Genomic DNA, 6,266 nt, shown 5'->3' on the forward strand with positions numbered 1-6,266 from the left:
TGTTCAGTTTAGTATTCACCTGTTTCCCATGCAGTAACTCTGTGGGTGATCTTTGCGTTGTGGCATGTCGTGTAGCCCGGTATGCTTGCAAGAAATCAGTAGTGAAGGGTATCCACAATCGCCCTTCCAGTTTAGCCGTTTGCAAACTCTCTTTCAAACTTTTGTTAAACCGTTCGATTTCCCCATTGGCTTGATGGTAATATAGGGATGACCTTCTGTGTAAAATGTTCCTCTCTGCTAGAAAAGTTTCAAACTCCAGGGAAGTAAATTGACTACCATTATCTGAAACCAGTTCTTTGGGGTTACCGTCCCTGCTAAAAACTGAAGAGAGGAACTTACTTACTGTAGCAGGAGAAATTTGCGATGTAAACGCTACCTCAGGCCATTTACTGAAATAGTCTATTAAAGTGATGGCATAATGACAGTCAATTGGAGCGGTATCAAAAGGTCCTACAGTGTCAATCGCCACTTTTTCCCATGCAGATTCAGGAAGAGGAACAGGCTGTAATGGAGGGGTACATGTCACTGCTGTCTTATCATGCATTTGGCAAGTGACACGGGATTTTATGAGTGCTTCAGTTTGAGAGTCCATCCCTGGCCACCAATACAGATCCCGTAGTCGTTCTTTGGTTCTGACAATTCCTTGATGAGTATCGTGTGCCAGGTGTATGAGTTTTGACTGTAATTCTTCTGGCACAAGTAGCCGGTGTGTACCTCGTAGCACACAGCCATCGAGCAAAGAAAGTTCATCCCGAACTGTAAAATAATGCAGCAAAACTGGGTCAAGATTTTTAGGGTTACTGGGCCATCTCTTTGTCAGAAATTCCCGTAGTTTTTGTTGAAGTGGACACGGTGAACAAGCAGCTTGAAATTGTTCTCTTGTAACTGCAGTAAGAGTGCTTGTAATAAGTGCAACTACTACATCCTCATCCTCCAGTGGACCATCTAGTGAAGACAAAGGCAGGTGAGAAAGGCAATCACCTACCACATTTTGGTTTCCAGGCTTATATTCCAGTTCATAATTGAAAGACAGTAGTCTTGCAGACCATCTAGCAATACGATATCCTGCTCTTCCCAGTCCTTTCGTGGTGAGCAACATTGTCAAAGGGCTGTGATCTGTGCGCAACTTGAACGTGCGGCCCCACAGGTAAGTTCTCCATTTTTCAGTAGCCCAGACACAAGCAGGTTCTTTTTCGACTGTAGAATATTTTCTCTCAGCATTACTTAGTGTCATTGAAGCAAATGCAAGAGTCCTCTCTGTGTTGTCCTCATGAAGTTGTGTGAGGACAGCCCCAAGTCCATAATCAGAAGCATCAGTAGTTACAATTGTGGACAATGCAGGACTGAATAGTGCAAGTACTGGACTATGTACAATCAAGACTTTCACTGTTTCAAAACTAGTTGTGCATCCGTTGTCCACACTAAGGTTGAACTTCTCCATAGTAATTCTCGTAACGATTCAATGACAGAAGAATAATTAGGAATGAATTTTCCATACCAGGACGTAAGACCCAAGAAGGAACGTAAGGTTTGCAAATCTGTTGGAGAAGGAGCATTTGAAATAGCCAGGATATGATCTGGATCAGGTTTTAGTCCAGCCTGTGAAATTGTATGCCCCAGAAAGGAGAGTTCAGTTTGTCTAAATTTGCATTTGGACTGTGACAGACCCAGAGCAGTGGGGTACAGGAGTCTGGTAGAGGGCAAATATACTGGTCACTGGATGAGTAGTTTTCTGTTCCCTGAGTGACCAGAGCAGGGGCTGCACTAGAGTAATCAGGAACCTGCTAGAACCAGTTAAGGCAGGCACGCTAATTAGGACACCTGGAGCCAATTAAGAAGAAGCTGCTAGAATCAATTAAGGCAGGCTAATCAGGGCACCTGGGTTTTAAAAGGAGCTCACTTCAGTTTGTGGTGTGAGTGTGAGGAGCCGGGAGCAAGAGGTGCAAGGAGCTGAGAGTGAGAGGGTGTGCTGCTGGAGGACTGAGGAGCACAAGCGTTATCAGACACCAGGAGGAAGGGCCTGTGGTGAGAATAAGGAAGGTGTTTGGAGGAGGCCATGGGGAAGTAGCCCAGGGAGTTGTAGCTGTCATGCAGCTGTTACAGGAGGCACTATAGACAGCTGCAGTCCACAGGGCCCTGGGCTGGAACCCGGAGTAGAGGGTGGGCCCGGGTTCCCCCCAAACCTCCCAATTGACCTGGACTGTGAGTTCTTCCAGAGGGGAAGGTCTCTGGACTGTTCCCCAACCCACATGGTGAATCTCTGAGGCAAGAAAATCCGCCAATAAGCGCAGGACCCACCAAGATAGAGGAGGAACTTTGTCACAGGACCTATTGAGCTTGAGGCCTGCTTTGCTGATGCAGTTTAGTACAGACTGCAGATTATTGTCATGCTCCTCAGAAGTATTTCCAAACACGATAATATCATCCAAATAGCACTGAACTCCATGTTGATTCTTCAGAATCAATGACATCATTTTTTGGAAGGCACTTGGGGCTGATGCAAGACCGTATGGAACACATTTAAAATGAAATAGTCCCTCATGTGTAATAAATGCTGTGAGGTCTCTGCTATCTTCATGCAACAAAACCAGGTGGTATGCGCTCTGCAAATCAAGAGTAGAAAACATCTTTGCTCCACAGAATTCTGCAAATACTTCTTCTATGTGAGGAGGAGGATGGCTGTCAATCACAGTAGCTTTATTTGGCTTCAGCTGTAGCTGACTCAATCTGAGTAGCAATGGTTATTGCTTTTTCTAGTGTAAGTTGTGGTTCTAGAAGTAAACGTTCTCTTACACGAAGCATGGTTGTTTTCTCAATGAGCTGGTCTCTAATCATCTCATCTGCCATATTCCCAAAGTCACAAGTTACAATCAGACTCCTCGGGGAAGCAATATACTGCATTATAGTCTCCCCTGGTTTCTGCTCACGCTGGCGAAATCTGTCGCGATTAGCTACTACATTCACTTTTGGCACAAAAAAGTTCTTTAATGCAGTGAGTGCAGTCTCATATTTATCGTCTGCAAGGGGAAAAGTGTAAAATATACACTGCCCTTCTGCTCCAAGGCAGTGGATTGGCAGAGCACGCTTTCTTACTTCAGAAATCTCTGTAGCACTGATTGCAAGCAGATAAGTCTCAAACATATGGATCCAGGCAGTAAAAGCAATTGGAGGCTCACCTGGGCTTTGTAGAAAGGGTGCAGGTGGGTTCAGAGGCAGAAGATCCATCCTCGTTTCCAAAAAGTTGTAGTAACCAGGCAAGGTACTAACAAACTTCAACAGGACTTTATTTTTAAAGTGGAAAACTCTTTACCAAGCTGCTGCTGCACCCTCCGTAGCTCTCACTCAGCTCTTCTCTGCACTTTCCCCTAAGGCTATGTGATGGAGGAACTGAAGGAAGTACCACCTGGGTCCTAGTGGCCCCACAGTGTTTGATGTGTGGGGTCTTTCCTGCACCGTTCTGGGCTTAGGGAATTCTGGAGGAGGGGTGGCCCCAACTGGGCCCTATTTTACCCCAGCACCTGAGCCCAGCTGTCCCTTTGTAAGGACATTCAGTTGGCTGAATGAGTCTGAGGCTTGGGTGTGTATTCTGTTTTGTACGTTGATTCTGAGTTGAAGTGGCTGGAGACAGTACTCAGGAAATGTGCTCAGACTTTGTTTTTGCTGTGGCCGTAGCAATAAGGCTGCTGGAAAGTACTTACATAACAAAATTCATTCCTGAATAAAAGATATTTTCGTTTGAAACCCAAAAGCCTAGTGTGACTCTCTCAATTTGATTGAGCCTGAAATGGGGTCTGCTTCATTTTTATTAGGTGGAAAGAAGACTTACTTGGAAGTTGGTTTCAGAATAGGTCTTCATTTGTGTACACAAGCAGCTGGATTGGCACAAAAGACTATGGTGCCTACAGGAGCTGTTACCATCCGTCTGGAGGATAACTCTTGTTTTATTTATATATATATATATATATATATATATATATATATATATATAAATTTCTTTTGCAAGCAGATAAGGGAATTTTTTTTATATATATATATATAATGTCTTTTGTCTGGAGAAAAAAAATTCCCTGGAACCTAACCCCCCCGCTATTTACATTAATTCTTATGGGGAAATTGGATTTGCTTAACATCGTTTCGCTTAAAGTAGCATTTTTTAGGAACATAACTACAACGTTAAGCGAGGAGTTACTGTAACTATGTTTTTTTTTTTTTAAAAGCAAACAAATGGATGACTCTCACATATTTTGCAATCTTTCAGTGTTGGACAGACTATCACAAATTTAATTTTCTGCTAGTGGACCACAGACCATGAGTGCTCTATTAGATTTCCTGGGAATTAAAATTCCTGCAAATAATGGTATTCTTGCCAATCATGTGAAGTGCACATATAGCAAAAATACTTGCAAAGCAATATTATCTCATTATACAGCAGCTGACTAAAACCCACTAAAGACTTGGAGTGATTACATTACATTGGATCACATCTCTTTTCTTCTCCCTTTATTCCTAATTTCAAGATCCTATCTTGTGTTTTCATCTTTAAATTTAGAGCTGTATCTCTTATAATTGCTCACTAAAGTAATGTTACTGCTTGCGTCCTTTTTATATCGCACTGAGGTGTCTTTGATGCTTCTACTACTGATGTATTTTTAAGTTTACTCTTTACTAGTCCCTGCCCCAATTATATACAGTATGCGAAGCACCAACTCATTGGTGTAAGTGATTTTTTTTTTAATGTGTGTAACAATTTTTTTTAATGTCAGAATAAACAAAAACTTCTCTCCAGCAAGGATGTCCTGCTGGTGTTTGAAGGAGTTCGGGGGGGGGGGGGGAAATGAGGTACATTGGCATGTTGGATTACAAAGAGATGCAGTACGGCCAACTCCAAATATTCACAAATCATAAATCATCCTCTCCAAAAAGATTCTTAAATATCATTAGTTTTTTATTTTTAAATTTTGGGTTCTTATTAACTTTCCATTTTTTGACGCTTTAGCATGCACTCAAATCACATTTTCAAGTTTTTCTCTGCAACTATGACAGCTAGAAACTTTTTTTTTTCATTTTTAGGCAGTGATTCTTATGTATCGAGGCTTTGGAAGGATTAGATTTTTATTGGTAAATGTTGTAAACATCAATTTCACCATATGCACAAAAACAATGAAAAATATTCTGTGATACGAATGGAAATTTACAGAAAGGCAAACTAAGAAAAATGTGGCTTACAAACTTTGTTCGGTTTAAGGATATTTACTTTGTATATTTTGACATGTAATGTTGACAATTTGAGTTTTAGTGGTTACAAAGCTTTAACTTTTCGAATCTCAAGTTCCATTGGCATTAAATAATTTGTCTGACACCCCCCTGAAAAAATCCTGCAGCTGTGAATATTTAAATAAATAGAAATTTAAAAAATGCTTAAAAAGAAATGTGGGTGTTATCCATTGAAATTATGTCAGTTCTGCCAAGCCTACATATATTCACATGGCTCATGGAGCTGAGGCTTTAGGGAAAAATGCCAAACATCATGAGACTCTTGATAAAATCGTGATAGCTATCAATGACTGCAAGGAGGTAGTGCTTAGGGAACACAGACTGAAGGGGGAAGCCTCCAACCTTCCACTACCCCCAAAGCAAAGACAAAGAGTGGAAAAGTCACAAGCTGCCTAATGTAGAGAGATAAATCAGGGGCCCTTAGCCATATACCCTATAAAAAGAAAGGGGAGAGATGTCCCCTGAATACACAGACTTACCTGAAGTCCAGGAAGGGGTAGTAGGCTATAGGTCTTATTTAGTCCTTATCCAGTAAACATTGCAGCTAGGGTGAGCCAAATTTTTAACTGGGGAGTTGAGTCATAGACCCGCCATAGCTTTGGTCATGGATCTTTATCCAAATCCTAACCCTATTGAGCTCCCGATAACAAAGACATTCTCATTAAAATGCCCCCAAATTCACCCAGATGGACAAATGTCCCTCTGATGCCTCCAGGTTATTTGAAGAATTGGATTCCCCCACCCCCAGCCAAATGTTGGCTGCTTTGTGAAAGGGGATATGGCAACAGCTGAAGCTTTATGCAAAACCTGCTGTTTCAGAGCTGGGAGCCAGCATGTTGCTCAGGGCAATCGCTCTCCTGGGAGAGCAATGTCATCTGTTGGTTAAAGCTAGTATGACATATAAACTTAGTGCTAGGCTTACCAGGCACAGCAGCATTACATTTATTCTTATGTACACCAGGTGCTATAAATATACGCAGTAAGTGATCGGA

The sequence above is a fragment of the Terrapene carolina genome, unplaced genomic scaffold, assembly GCF_002925995.2.
Source record: "Terrapene carolina triunguis isolate 2854851 unplaced genomic scaffold, T_m_triunguis-2.0 Scaffold180, whole genome shotgun sequence".
NCBI classification, from domain to species: domain Eukaryota; kingdom Metazoa; phylum Chordata; order Testudines; family Emydidae; genus Terrapene; species Terrapene triunguis.